Source organism: Hyla sarda, chromosome 13 (genome assembly GCF_029499605.1).
Source record: "Hyla sarda isolate aHylSar1 chromosome 13, aHylSar1.hap1, whole genome shotgun sequence".
NCBI classification, from domain to species: Eukaryota; Metazoa; Chordata; class Amphibia; order Anura; family Hylidae; genus Hyla; species Hyla sarda.
The window spans coordinates 36969383-36985706 of NC_079201.1; positions in this window are offsets into that span (position 1 = coordinate 36969383).

Here is a 16324-nt window from a genome sequence, read left to right on the forward strand (position 1 = left end):
TCATTCTCCTGAATGGCATATCTGCTTATAATAGCTCAGCTATTTTAGACAGATTTGACTAAAGGCTATAGGTAAATCCTATAATAACTGAGCTATTATAAGCAGATATGCCATTCAGAAGCATGAAAAATCTAAGCGAGAAATTGTCATCCAGCTTTTCTGTGCTCCTTAGTGCCATTTCTGCTTATATTTTAAGCTAATATAGACAGATTTGCCTATAATTAATAGTAGGTTATCCTTATAGGCTATAAGCAGCAATGGCATTCAGGAGCACAGAAAAGCTAGGTGATAAGTTCTCACCTAGCTTTTTTATGCTCCTGAATGGCATATCTACTTATAATAGCACAGCTATTATAGACAGATTGGCCTAGAAGTTATAGACAGGTGTGCTTGACCCCTTCCTGCGAAAAAAAAGTAATAATAAAATTTAATTAACCCTTTCCCTAATAAAAGTTGAATGACCTCCCTTTTCTAATTTTTCAAAGAAACATTTTTTATCCCCCCCCCAAAAAAAAAGTGATATCGCTGCTTATAATGTTGAGTAATCTGCATGGTCAATGGCCCAATTTGGGTATTGTTGTAATCGTATGGACCTACAAAATAAAGCTAATGGGAGAGACTTATCAAAACCTGTGTAGAGTAGTGGTGCAGGTGCCCATAGCAACTAATCAGATCGCTTCTTTCATTTTTTAAAAAGCCTCTGAAAAATGCGATCTGATTGGTTGCTATGGGCAACTGCACCACTCTTCCTCACAGGTTTTGATAAATCTCCCCCAATGTGGGACTGTTTGCAAAAAGTGCACTGTGTAGAAAGACCCCAAAATTGCATTTTTATTCAAGTTTGTCCCACAAATATTTGTTTGTTTGTCATTGCAAAGTATAATTGGTGACGCAAAAAAACAAGCCCTTATATGAGTCTGTAGGTAGAAAAAGAAGAGTTATGTCTAGAGATGAGCGAATCGGAGCTGACAAACCCGAATTCATTACGAATTTCAGAAAATATACGATTCGCAACGAATGTGAATATCGCTGCGATTCTATCGCACAAATCGCTTCATTAAACTCTATTTACTGCGGTGCAGGCTCCAGGGCATCTAAAATGGCAGATCCACATGTCAGTATATGGGGCAAGGAATGCTGGGAAGGCGGGAAGGGAGGTAGACATGATGAACCTGAATCACATGCAGGATGTAGCCAGTCACCCCTGTGATGTTACAGCCCTATATAATCGCAGCCATATTGCGGCAAGTCACTTCATTATATTACACTGCAGAAGGATCATAGGACGCAGAGCCTGTGTGTGTTACAGCAGAGAAAAGTGCAGTCCTCCTAACATCCTCCTAGTAACATCAGATAAAAGAAGCGATCTGATTGGTTGCTGTGGGCAACTCAGCAACCAGCATATTCATCTATCCTGGTAATTTATTGTGCATAACGTGACGGATGCGCTTTATTTGTGTTAAACAAAATTGCTTTGTGTTGCTTTTTCATTTTATATATTTCGATAAAAAGGCCCATCAAAATCTTCAGCACCAGGCCCATGATCCTCTTAATCCGGCCCTGACCCTAACACATGCTCAGTTCAACTGCAGTCTCCTGAAGGTAATGGCAGTTTGTCTCCACTGTACTTATAAGCAAGGGGGATTGTGGGAAAGCGTGTGCTCTGTTGCCTGGCAACAGGAGGGTTACAGCTCAGAGACAGCTCCATGAGGGAGAACTGTATAGGGATATAAGTTATTTTTGTACCCCTTTACATAGATGTATGGGACACACATCTGATATTACCAAATGTCCTCTGTGGGACAATCCTGTTAAAGAAAATTCAATGTATGCATTTCTTTTTATGATTCAGTATTAATAGTCATACATGAAATCCAGCATATTAAAAGTAAAATATACATTATTTCAGCCTAAATTCTTGTTTTAGGTTATAACAGGAGGTCATGTCAAAGGTCAGAGATCTCTTATATTACTTCCCTGTCATCCCCTTTAGTAGGTCACATACACTGAACAAATCAATGTGTGTTAGACATGTAGGTGCTTTTCCCTTTCTATGTATGGAAAACTATACATATAGGTGGAGACTTATCAAAACCAGTGCAGAGGAAATGTTGACCAGTTGCCCATAGCAACCAATAAGATTGCTTCTTTCATTTTGAAAAAGGCCTCTGAAAACTGAAAGAAGCGATCTGATTGGTTGCTATGGGCAACTGCTCCACTCTTCCTCTACACAGGTTTTGATGATTCTCCCCCATAGACTTAATGTACCCATACAGTAATTACACCCCCAACTCTTTGTGTAATAGAATTCAGTATAAATAGTATATACTTGGTCATTTGTGAACATCAGCAAAGTGTATAGTTAAATGATTATTTTTATTACAATTAACACTATTATTTTGACACATTATATGTAATAGATCTAGTCATCATTTGCAAGTCTAGATCTCTAGATGTATTCTGATCAATATTTAGGATTAATGTACCTCTCCTTGGTCATCTTGTCCTCTTCCTCATCTTCTGCTCTTTGTGTGTGCTCCTTCTGATAGCTAAGGCCTGAACTGTACTAGTGGCTGGTCAAGGTAGCTCCAAACACTTGATGATGTCACATGTGTGATGTCATAAGGGAAACAAAGAAAGCCGGTAAGGCCACTGTATAATTTCATAGTGTTATTTTTAATGGGATCTATTAGGCTTCTATTGTGATATCTAACATTTTACCAGACAAAATATTAAAGAATGTTGTGCTATAAAAAAAAAAATCCCCATTATATGATTCTGTTGGTGGAAAAATTAAAAGTTATCTTAGAAGCCGGGGAGGAAGAAAAATAAGAAAAGGAAAGCAATGAAATGGGAAGTGTTTAATAGGGTCTGTCACATTTCTGACACTCAGGGATATATTTTCAACCAGGAACTTTGGGGGGCAGCATTAACCCCTTAAGGACCTAGGGCGTATGGATACGCCCTGGCTTTCTGGTACTTAAAGACCCAGGACATATCCATACGCCCATGGGAATTTCGGTCCCCGCCACGCGCTGGGCGGGGGCCGGATCGGGGTGACTGCGAATATCAATCAGCAGGAACCCCGTGCAAATGCCCATGGGGGGTTATCAGACCCACCCATTTCAGCGATCCGCGCAAATTGCAAGTGAATTCAGACTTGCGATTTGCGCCTATTCCTGGTCATACGGGTCTGGTGACCCGGTGACCCGGGATATAAGGGGGATCGCAGTTGTCTAAGACACCTACGATCCCCCTGAAGGGATAGGAGTGAGGTGGCAGGGGTGCCACCCCTCCTATCCCTGCTATTGGTCGTCAGAAGCGACCAATAGCAGATCGGGGGCGGGGGGGGGGGGTGTTAACTTTCGTTTTCCCCGTCCTGCCCACCCACAATAGGCGGGGCAGAACGGGGAAACGAAGGGGACCGAACGCCGAAGTCCACTTACCTATCCGGAGGCAGCGGGCGACCGTGATCGGCGGGCGGCAATGTCGTGCGGCAGAAGAGGACAGCTCCCTGGATCCTACGGAAGCCGGTAAGTTGATCTGGAGGGCTAAAGTCTGAGACCACTGTATAGTGGTCTCTAAGCTCTAGCCCTCCAGATGTTGCAAAACTACAACTCCCAGCATGCCCAGACAGCTGTTTGGGCATGCTGGAATATGTAGTTTTGCAACAGCTGGAGTGCTACAGTTTGAGACCACTACACAGTGGTCTCTAAACTGGATCCCTCCAGATCTTGCAAAACTACAACTTCTGGCATGCCCAAACAGCTGTTTGCTGTCTGGGCATGCTGGGAGTTGTAGTTTTGCAACATCTGGAGGTCCACAGTTTGTAGATCACTGTGCAGTGGTCTATAAACCGGGTTAGTGTCACTTTCCCTTCAGACGCGGCAGTCAACTTTGATCGCCGCGTCTGAAGGGTTAATACAGGGCCTCACCGTGATCGGCGATGTCCTGTATTAGCCGCAGGGACCGCCGCAATAGGGGTGTATTCGCCGTATAAGACGCACCGACTTTTCCCCCCCAGTTTTGGGGAAGAAAAAGTGCGTCTTATACGGCGAAAAACACAGTAAATTAAAAATAAATATATTTTTATGTTTGGGAAATGTATGTATTTTTATTATTTAGAATGTTTTCAAATTTCAATAATTTCCTATCCTTAGAATTCCCTATAAAAAAAAGAGAACCAATGTGTATTATGTTACAATTTTTCTTGTTTCTTTTTTTTTTTTTACTGTTTAATAATCCCTGAGATTAGCTGCAAGAAAGGAACCATGAGACAGGTAATTAATATTTATATTAACCGCATTTATGAACGTCCATAAGCGTCTCCTGAGTTATGACGGCCGCTAAGCAGGTGAGCGTGCATCATACCAGGTGGGTCCCGGTTGCTATAAGAAACCAGGACCCCTGGCTAATGCCGGCCATCGCCGATCGGGCTTATGTCCGACATTAATTCCCGGCAGCTCAGTCGGCTGATCGGTACCATCGCGGAAAAATCGGGATGTCCCGATCAGCTAGAATGCAACAGGAGAATGCCTTACCTGCCTCCTGCGCTTCTGATCGGCGAATGATTGCTCCAAGACTGAAATCCAGGCTTGAGCAATCAAACGCCGATAACAAACGCCGATAACAATTATTGGGAGGGGGGGGCGGAAGGTAACGGTGTAAGTGTGTGTATATATGTAGTGTTTTACTTCTTATTTTTGTGTTAGTGTAGTGTAGGTGTTTTTTCTGTACATACACACAGTCGGGTTTACAGCAAGTTTCCTGATACAAGTTTGAGCCAAGGCAAATTTCCTGCAACTCAAACTCGTAGTGGGAAACTTACTGAAAACCCACTGGTGTGCTATAGCTGTTGCATAACTACAACTCCTAGCATGCAAGGACAGTCAAGGGGCATGCTCAGAGTTGTAGTTGTGCCACCTCACTCCTGCTGGCCAAGGGTTATTGGGGCTATCTCTGACACCACCAATCACACTTTTTTTCCAGGCCACTTGGTCACTAGAGACCCGATAGGCCTGAAAATGTCATATGGAAGGTCACAGTACAGAGACCACTGCACAATGGTCTCCAAACTGTGGCCCTCCAGATGTTGCAAAACTACAACTTTCAGCATGCCCAGAAAGCCAGCCCCATGTTTCCTGCTGTGAGTTTGAAAGGGGGCAGGCTCTCTGTGCCGAGTTTTTGGCAGAAAATTTGCACAGATGAAAATCCACCACAAACCCTATTTTATAATGCAGATCTGTCACAAATATGCAGCAAAAACTGCATGCATTACTTGTGAATTTTGTTGCAGATTCACCTTGGATTTCACCCTATACACAGAAAGTGGTGAAATCAGTCACAAAATGCACAACATAATGAGCGACCGTTCTGACTCATTCAAATTTAACTAAAGTTCATTATTTTTCTCTAGGACACAGCATGGTGGCCACAGCTACATCATAAGTATTTATAATTATTTTTTTTTAAAGGGGTACTCCAGCCCTAATACATCTTATCCAAAGGATTGGGGATAAGATGTATGATCGCTGGGTCCCACCGCTGGGGACCCCCGCAATCTGTAATTGCGCACCCACCTTTGTGAGCTCTTCACAGTGCTGGAGGCTCCAAGTGTGTAGTGTGATGTAACGACTCCGCCCCCTTGTAATGTCACGCCCCACCCCCTCAATGCAAGTCTATGGGAGGAAGCGTAACGGCCATCTTCCATAGACCAGGATTGAGGGGGCGGAGTGTGATGTCACATGGGGGCAGAGTCGAGATGCCACAAAACTCCGACCTGGTGGTCGTCACGCTACCCACTCGGAGCCTCAGAGGTGGGTGCGCAATGACAGATTGCGGGGGTCCCCAGCGGCGAGACCCCCGTGGTCATACATCTTATCCCCTAAGATGTATTAGGGCCGGAGTACCCCTTTAACCCATTAAGGACCCTGCCCAAATATACCTTAAGGACCAGGCCATTTTTTGAACATCTGACCACTGTCACTTCAAGCATGAATAACTCTGTTTGACAACTTTTCGTTAAAATCGGATGTGTAAATGGAAAAAAAATTCACTAAAGTGCATTTTTCCCCCCAAATTTACCATTTTTACAAAGGGTAATGGGAGAAAATGCCCCCCAAAATTTGTAACCCCATCTCTTCTGAGTATGGAAATACCCCATGTTAGGAAGTAAAATGCTCTGTGGGCGAACTACAATGCTCAGAAGAGAAGGAGTCACATTTGGCTTTTTGAAAGCAAATTTTGCTGAAATGGTTTTTGGGGGGCATGTCGCATTTAGAAAGCCCCTGTGGTGCCAGAACAGCAAAAAAAATACCCACATGGCATATCATTTTGGAAACTACACCCCTTAAGGAACGTAACAAGGGGTACAGTGAGCCTTAACTACCCACAGGTGTTTGACGACTTTTTGTTAAAGTTGGATGTGTAAATGAAAAAAAAAAAAAATTTTTCAAAAATGCTGTTTTTCCCCCAAAATTTTACATTTTCACAAGGGGTAATAGTAGAAAATGACCCCCAAAATGTATAACCCCATTTCTTCTGAGTATGGAAATACCCCATGTGTGGACGCCCACATATGGGGCATTTCCATACTCAGAAGAAATGGGGTTACAAATTTATCCTATTACCCCGTGTGAAAATGAAAAATTTGGGATAACACCAGCATTTTCGTGAAAAAAATGCTAATTTTTCATTTTCACGTCCAACTTTAACGAAAATTCTTCAAACACCTGTGGGGTGTTATGGTTCACTATACCCCTTGTTATGTTCAGTGGGTATCTTTGTACTCAGAAGAAATTGTGTCACAAATTTTGGGGCTCTTTTTTTCCTTTTACTTCTTGTGAAAAAGTATGGGGCAACACTAGCATTTTTAACAAGGCCTGTGAAAAATAAAAGAAGCAATCTGATTGGTTGCTATGGGCAACTGGTTAACTTTTCCTCTCACAGGTTTTGATAAATCTCCCCCATTGGCCCTCATTTACTATTCTAAACCCGACTTCTCTTGTCGGGTTTTTTTGGCGCATCTTTGTCTGCGCCATGTCGCAGACATTGTGCACCAGTCTGCGACACAATGCGACATTTTTTCCCGACGGACTCGATGTGAATTCTCCCAAACCCGAAAAAGGGGCATAACCCGACATTTCTGAGCTTTCCCACGTATTTAGAAAGGTTTCCAACCCGAATTTGTTGAATTGTTATGGATTTTTTCTCGACAACTCAGAGGAGTTGGAAACCAAAACCTACAAAACCAAGTGCGACAAACAGGATGCGACATAATAATAAATACCAGGGGAAAAATGCAGTCGGGTAAGAAAGCAAGATAGACTTACAACCCGATTTTCTAAGTAAATGAGGGCCATTATATTTAATAGATCTAGTCTTCATTTGCAAATCTAGAACTCAGATCGATTCTGATGAATATTAAGGATTTATTTTTAACTCTCCTGTGTCATCTTGTCCTCGTCCTCATCTCCTCCTGTTTGTATGCACTTCCTCTTTTTAATAACCATGAGCAAACTCTCATGTATTCCTTAGCGTTGTTGGGTCTGTGAGGGTTTTATTTCAGGGTTCTGACAATTTTAATTGTAGCACTACAAACTAAGGAAGGCAAGAACCACCCATGAATGTCATAGACACAGTGCACCCTAGCACATGGTCAGTTCAACTGCAGTCTCCTGAAGGTAATGGCAGTTTGTCTCCACTGTGCTTATAAGCAAGGGGGATTGTGGGAAAGCCTGTGCTCTGTTGCCTGGCAACAGGAGGGTTACAGCTCAGAGACAGCTCCATGAGGGAGAACTGTACAGGGATATAAGCTTTTTTGGACCCCTTTACATAGATGTATGGGGCACACATCTGATTACCAAATTTCCTCTGTGGGACAATCCTGTTAAAGAAAATTCAATGTATGCATTTCTTTTTATGATTCAGTATTAATAGTCATACATGAAATCCAGCATTATAAAAGTAAAATATAAATAATTTCAGCCTAAATTCTTGTTTTAGGTTATAACAGGAGGTCATGTCAAAGGTCAGAGATCTCTTATATTACTTCCCTGTCATCCCCTTTAGTAGGTTACATACACTGAACATATCAATGTGTTTTAGACATTTAGGTGCTTTTCCCTTTCTATGTATGGAAAACTATACATATAGGTGGAGACTTATCAAAACCAGTGCAGAGGAAATGTTGACCAGTTGCCCATAGCAACCAATAAGATTGCTTCTTTCATTTTGAAAAAGGCCTCTGAAAACTGAAAGAAGCAATCTGATTGGTTGCTATGGGCAACTGCTCCCCTCTTCCTCTACACAGGTTTTGATGATTCTCCCCCATAGACTTAATGTACCCATACAGTAATCACACACCCCAACTCTTTGTGTAATATAATTTCATAGTGTTATTTTTAATGGGATCTATTAGGCTTCTATTGTGATATCTAACATTTTACCAGACAAAATATTAAAGAATGTTGTGCTATAAAAAAAAAAAATCCCCATTATATGACTCTGTTGGTGGAAAAATAAAAAGTTATCTTAGAAGCCGGGGAGGAAGAAAAATAAGAAAAGGAAAGCAATGAAATGGGAAGAGTTTAATAGGGTCTGTCACATTTCTGACACTCAGGGATATATTTTCAACCAGGAACTTTGGGGGGCAGCATTAACCCCTTAAGGACATAGGGCGTAGGGATACACCCTGGCTTTCTGGTACTTAAAGACCCAGGACATATCCATACGCCCATGGGAATTTCGGTCCCCGCCGCGCGCTGGGCGGGGGCCGGATCGGGGTGACTGCTGATATTAATCAGCAGGAACCCCGTGCAAATGCCCAAGGGGTCATCAAACCCCCCCCCCCCCATCTCAGCGATTGGCGCAAATCACAAGTGAATTTAGACTTGCGATTTGCGCCTATTCCGGGTCATACGGGTCTATGGTGACCCGGTGACCCAGAATATAAGGGGGATCGCGGTTGTCTAAGACACCTACGATTCCCCTGAAGGAATAGGAGTGAGGTGGCAGGGGTGCCACCCCTCCTATCCCTGCTATTGGTCGTCAGAAGCGACCAATAGCAGATCGGGGGCGGGGGGGGGGGGTTAACTTTCGTTTTCCCCATCCTGCCCACCCACAATAGGCGGGGTAGAACGGGGAAACGAAGGGGACCGAACGCCAAAGTCCACTTACCCATCCGGAGGCAGCGGGTGACCGTGATCGGCGGGCGGCGATGTCGTGCGGCCGAAGAGGACAGCTCCCTGGATCCTATGGAAGCCGGTAAGTTGATCTGGAGGGCTACAGTCTGAGACCACTGTATAGTGGTCTCTAAGCTCTAGCCCTCCAGATGTTGCAAAACTACAACTCCCAGCATGCCCAGACAGCTGTTTGGGCATGCTGGAATATGTAGTTTTGCAACAGCTGGAGGGCTACAGTTTGAGACCACTACACAGTGGTCTCTAAACTGCATCCCTGCAGATCTTGCAAAACTACAACTCCCAGCATGCCCAAACAGCTGTTTGCTGTCTGGGCATGCTGGGAGTTGTAGTTTTCCAACACCTGGAGGTCCACAGTTTGTAGATCACTGTGCAGTGGTCTATAAACTGTAGCCCTCCAGATGTTGCAAAACTGCAAATCCCAGCATGCCCAGACAGCAAGCAGCTGTCTCAGCATGCTGGGAGTTGTAGTTGCATACCTCCAACTGTTGCATAACTACATCTCCCAGCATGCCCTTCGGTGATCAGTACATGCTGGGAGTTGTAGTTTTGCAACAGCTGGAGGCATATGGGTTGGAAAATACTGAGTTAGGTAACAGAACCTAACTGAAGGTTTTCCAACCAGTGTGCCTCCAGCTGTTCCAAAAGTACAACTCCCAGCATGCTACACGGTCTGTCAGTAATGCTGGGGGTTGTAGTTTTGAAACAGCTGGAGGTTTGCCCCCCCCCCCCCCATGTGAATGTACAGGGTACATTCACACGGACAGGTTTACAGTAAATTTCCTGCTTCAAGTTTGGGCTGCGGCAAATTTTTCGCCGCACCGCAAACTCCTAGCGGGAAACTCACCGTAACCAGTCAGTGCGAATGTACCCTAAAAACACTACACTAACACCTAATAAAGGGTAAAACACTACATAAACACTCCCTTACACTGCCCCCCCCCCCAATAAAAATGAAAAAAGTCTTGTACAGCAGTGTTTCCAAAATGGAGCCTCCAGCTGTTGCAAAACAACAACTCCCAGCATTTCTGGACAGCCACTGACTGTCCAGGCATGCTGGGAATTTAGCAACAGCTGGAGGCACCCTGTTTGTTAATCACTGGCGTAGAATACCCCTATGTCCACCCCTATGCAATCCGTAATTTAGTCCTCAAATGTGCATGGCGCTCTCTCACTTTGGAGCCCTGTTGTATTTCAAGGAAACAGATAAGGGCCACATATGGGGTATTTCTGTACTCCTTTTACCCCTTATGAAAAGGAAAAGTTGGGGGCTACACCAGCCTGTTAGTGTAAAAAAATTAAAATTTTAGACTAACATGCTGGTGTTGCCCCATACTTTTTATTTTCACAAGCGGTAAAAGGAAAAAAGACCCTCAAAATTTGTAACGCAATTTCTCCTGAGTACGGAAATACCCCATATGTGGCCGTAAAATGCTCTGCGGACGCACAACAAGGCTCAGGAGTGAGAACGCTCATTTGTACATTTGAGGCCTAAATTGGTGATTTGCACAGGGGTGGCTGATTTTACAGTGGTTCTGACATAAACGCAAAAAAATAAATACCCACATGTGACCCCATTTTGGAAACTACACCCCTCACAGAACATGACAAGGGGTATAGTGAGCCTTAACACCCCACAGGTGTTTGACAATTTTTCATTAAATTTGGATGGGAAAATGAAAAAAAATAAATGTACCTAAAATGCTGGTGTTACCCTAAATTTTTCATTTTCACAGGGGAAAATAGGAAAAAATCCCCCTAAAATTTGTAACCACAATTCTTCTGAGTAAGAACATACCCCATATGTGAATGTAAAGTGCTCTGCTGGCGCACTACAATGCTCAGAACAGAAGGAGTGCCATTGGGATTTTGAAGAGAAAATTTGTCCTGAATTGAAGGCGACGTGTGTTTACAAAGCCCACATAGTGCCAGAACAATGGACCCCCCCCCCCACATGTGACCCCATTTTGGAAACTTCACCCCTCATGTAATTTAATAAGGGGTACAGTGAGCATTTATGCCCCACAGGTGTCTGACAGATTTTTGGAACAGTGGTCCGTGAAAATGAAAAATGTAGTGTTTCATTTGCACAGCCCACTGTTCCAAAGATCTGTCAAACGCCAGTGGGATGTAAATACTCACTGCACCCCTTATTAAATTCTGTGAGGGGTGTAGTTTCCAAAATGGGGTCACATGTGGGGGGGGGGGTCCACTGTTTTGGCACCACGGGGGGCTTTGTAAACGCACAGGGCCCCTGACTACCATTCCAAACAAATTCTCTTCCCAAAAACTCAATGGCGCTCCTCCTCTTCTGAGCATTGTAGTTCGCCAGCAGAGCACTTGACGTCCACACATGGGTTATTTCCATACTCAGAAGAAATGGGGTTACAAATTTTGGGGGTAATTTTCTCCTATTACCCCTTGTAAAAATGTAAAATTTTGGGGGGAAAACAGCATTTTTGTAAAAAAAAATTTACATATCCAACTTTAACAAAAAGTCGTCAAACACCTGTGGGTAGTAAAGGCTCACTGTACCGCTTGTTACGTTCCTTAAGGGGTGTAGTTTCCAAAATGGTATGCCATGTGGGTATTTTTTGCTGTTCTGGCACCACAGGGGCTTCCTAAATGCGACATGCCCCCCAAAAACCATTTCAGCAAAATTTGCTTTCAAAAAGCCAAATGTGACTCCTCTTCTGAGCATTTTAGGTCCTAACCTGAGCATTTTACGTCCTAACATGGGGTATTTCCATACTCAGAAGAGATGGGGTTACAAATTTTGGGGGGCATTTTCTTCTATTACCCTTTGTAAAAATGGTAAATTTGGGGAAAAAATGCACTTTAGTGAATTATTTTTTCCATTTACGCATCCGATTTTAACGGAAAGTTGTCAAACACCTGTGGGGTGTTAAGGCTAACTGGACCCCTTGTTACGTGCCTTGAGGGGAGTAGTTTCTAAAATGGTATGCCATGTGGGGTTTTCTGTTGTTCTGGCACCATAGGGGCTTTCTAAATGTGACATGCCCCCCAAAAACCATTTCAGCAAAATTCACTCTCCAAAATCCCATTGTTGCTCCTTCCCTTCTGAGCCCTCTACTGCGCCCGCCGAACACTTGACATACACATATGAGGTATTTCCTTACTCAAGAGAAATTGGGTTACAAATTTTGCGGGGCTTTTTCTCCTATTACCACTTGTAAAAATTCAAAAACTGGGTCTACAAGAACATGCGAGTGTAAAAAAATGAAGATTTTGAATTTTCTCCTTCAGTTTGCTGCTATTCCTGTGAAACACTTAAAGGGTTAACACACTTACTGAATGTCATTTTGGATACTTTGAGGGGTGCAGTTTTTATAATTGGGTCATTTGTGGGGTATTTCTAATATGAAGGCCCTTCAAATCCACTTCAAAACTGAACTGGTCACTGAAAAATTCCGATTTTGAAAATTTTGCTGAACTTTGAAGCCCTCTGATGTCTTCCAAAAGTAAAAACATGTCAACTTCATGATGCAAACATAAAGTAGACATATTGGGGGAGATTTATCAAAGGATTTAGACTGGTTTTTCTTGTCTAAATTTGTCGCACAGAAAGTCGCAGTCTAAATATGTGCGACTTTTCTGCGACTTTTGCTCTAGAGGATTTTTAGAACATGATGCATGCAAGTCTATTTTAGACTGAAATGCATTGAAAAATGCATTGGTGCTGAATTTATCAAAAGCGACTTTTCAGCGACAAGTCGCAACGGCTGAAAGTACGCTGAAATGTCAGACCATGCTGGAGCAGGCTTAAATATAAACTAAAGCATAGATCATGCAGTCTGTACACAGAATTTATCAAGAGCTGCATGCCATTTGATAAATTAGGTGCACAATAGACCAGACTAACCCTCTGTAGTTTGGTCTATATTGATGCGGGACATAGACAACTTTGATAAATATCCCCCATTGTGTATGTGAATCAATGTATAATTTATTTGGAATATCCATTTTCTTTATAAGCAGAGAGCTTCAAAGTTAAAAAAAAAAATGCTAAATTTTCAATCTTTTCATCAAATTTGGGAATTTTTCACCATGAAATGAAACAAGTATCGACAAAATTTTACCACAGACATAGAGTAGAATATGTCACGGAAAAACAATCTCGGAATCAGAATGAAAGGTAAAAGCATCCCAGAGTTATTAATGCTTGAAGTGACAGTGGTAAGATTTTCAAAAAATGGCCGGGTCCTTAAGGTATATTTGGGCTGGGTCCTTAATGGGTTAAAGGGGTACTCCGGCCCTAATACATCTTAGGGGATAAGATGTATGACCACGGGGGTCTCGCCGCTGGGGACCCCCGCAATCTGTCATTGCGCACCCACCTTTGTGAGCTCTCCGCAGCGCCCCAGGCTCCGAGTTGGTAGCGTGACGACCACGGGGCCAGAGTTTTGTGGCATCTCGACTCCGTCATGCTACGCACTTGGAGCCTCCAGCACTGCGGAGAGCTCACAAAGGTGGGTGCGAAATTACAGATTGCGGGGGTCCCCAGCCGTGGGACCCCCGCGATCATACATTTTATCCCCTATCCTTTGGATAAGATGTATTAGGGCTGGAGTACCCCTTTAAAAACATTTTTATAAATACTTATGATGTAGCTGCGGCCACCATGCTGTGTCCTAGAGAAAAATAATGAACTCTAGTTAAATGTGAATGAGTCAGGACGGTCGCTCATTATGTTGTGCATTTTGTGACTGATTTCACCACTTTCTGTGTATAGGGTGAAATCCAAGGTGAACCTGCAACAAAATCCACAAGTAATGCATGCAGTTTTTGCTGCATATTTGTGACAGATCTGCATTATAAAATAGGGTTTGAGGTGGATTTTCATCTGTGCAAATTTTCTGCCAAAAACTCGGCACAGAGAGCCTGCCCCCTTTCAAACTCACAGCAGGAAACATGGGGTTGGCTTTCTGGGCATGCTGAAAGTTGTAGTTTTACAACATCTGGAGGGCCACAGTTTGGAGACCATTGTGCAGTGGTCTCTGTACTGTGACCTTCCATATGACATTTTCAGGCCAATCGGGTCTCTAGTGACCCAGTGGCCTGGAAAAAAAAGTGTGATTGGTGGTGTCAGAGATAGCACCAATCACCCTTGGCCAGCAGGAGTGAGGTGGCACAACTACAACTCTGAGCATGCCCTTTGACTGTCCAAGCATGCTAGGAGTTGTAGTTATGCAACAGCTATAGCACACAAGTGGGTTTTCAGTAAGTTTCCCACTACGAGTTTGAGTTGCGGGAAATTTGCCTTGGCTCAAACTTGTATCAGGAAACTTGTTGTAAACCCGACTGTGTGTATGTACAGAAAAAACACCTACACTACACTAACACAAAAATAAGAAGTAAAACACTACATATATACACACACTTACACCGTTACCTTCCGACCCCCCCAATAAAAATGAATAACAGTTTGTACGGCACTGTTTCCTAAATGTAGCCTCCAGCAGTTGCAAAACAACAGCTCCCAGCATGGCCGGACTGCCATTGACTGTCCAAAAATGCTGGGAGTTGTAGTGCTGTAACAGCTGGAGGCATCAATGAAAATGTACCACTAAAATAAAGTAGAATATGTCACAAAAAAAACATCCTGGAAACAAAGTCATAAGTAAAAGCATCCCAGAGTTATTGATGCATAAAGTGACAGAGGTCAGATATGCAAATCCAGAACAGTAAAAAAAAAAAAAAAAGCCTCAATAGGGAGTCTTCTGGGGTAGTGAAATAATACTGTTATTTAGTATGTCATGCAGATTAGAGGCGTCGCTATTAGAATCAGTGACCCTATACAGCTGTAACAGAAACTTGCAGAACACTCAATGGGGGAGATTTATCAAAACCTGTCCAAAGGAAAAGTTGCCCAGTTGCCCATAGCAATCAATCAAATCGCTCTAGGGCCAGAACTACTTATTTCAGGGATTATGAAACCGCATAAGAAAAAGGAACAAAAATAAAAATAAATGGAACACATTGGGATTTAGATGATAGGGATTTTTATTTCTATACTAGTGCAGTGTACTACTCCTCCCATCATCCCAGGATGATGTTGACGCAGACTATTGACAGGTTTTTGGAGGGTTTGTTTTTGTAATGTTTGGGTTATGTCTTAAATTTCATTTATTTATTCATACATTTTAAGGGTAATATATGTTTTCTTTGGGGGGAGGGGGCAGAACATTTTATTAATTATTTGTTACGCCGAGCGCTCCGGGTCCCCGCTCCTCCCCGGAGCGCTCGCAGCGTTCTCCTGTTCGCAGCGCCCCGGTCAGACCCGCTGACCGGGAGCGCTGCGATAATGTCCCTAGCCGCATCCCTGCCAGCTTACCAGACTCGTTCCCCGTCTGCTCTGTCCCGGCGCGCGGCCCCGCTCCCTAGGGCACGGGCGCGCCGGCTCTCTGCGATTTAAAGGGCCGGTGCGCCACTGATTGGCGCCTGGTTCTAATTAGTGTGTTCACCTGTGCACTTCCCTATATAATCTCACTTCCCCATCCCTTCCTTGCCGGATCTTGTTGCCATTATGCCAGTGAAAGCGTTCCTTGTGTATCCCAAGCCAGTGTTCCAGACCTCTTGCCATTGCCCCTGACCACGATCCTTGCTGCCTGCCCTGACCTTCTGCTACGTCCGACCTTGCTCTTGCCTAATCCCTTGTACCGCGCCTATCTCAGCAGTCAGAGAGGTTGAGCCGTTGCCGGTGGATACGACCTGGTTGCTACCACCGCTGCAAGACCATTCCACTTTGCGGCGGGCTCTGGTGAATACCAGTAGCAACTTAGAACCGGTCCGCCGGCACGGTCCACGCCAATCCCTCTCTGACACAGAGGATCCACCTCCAGCCTGCCGAATCCTGACAGTAGATCCGGCCATGGATCCCGCTGAGGTCCCGCTGCCAGTTGTCGCTGACCTTACCACGGTGGTCGCCCAGCAGTCGCAACAGATAGCGCAACAAGGCCATCAGCTGTCTCAACTGACTGTTATGCTACAGCAGCTTCTACCACAGCTTCAGCAACCATCTCCTCCGCCAGTTCCTGCACCTCCTCCGCAGCGAGTGGCCGCATCCAGCCTCCGTTTATCCTTGCCGGACAAGTTTGATGGGG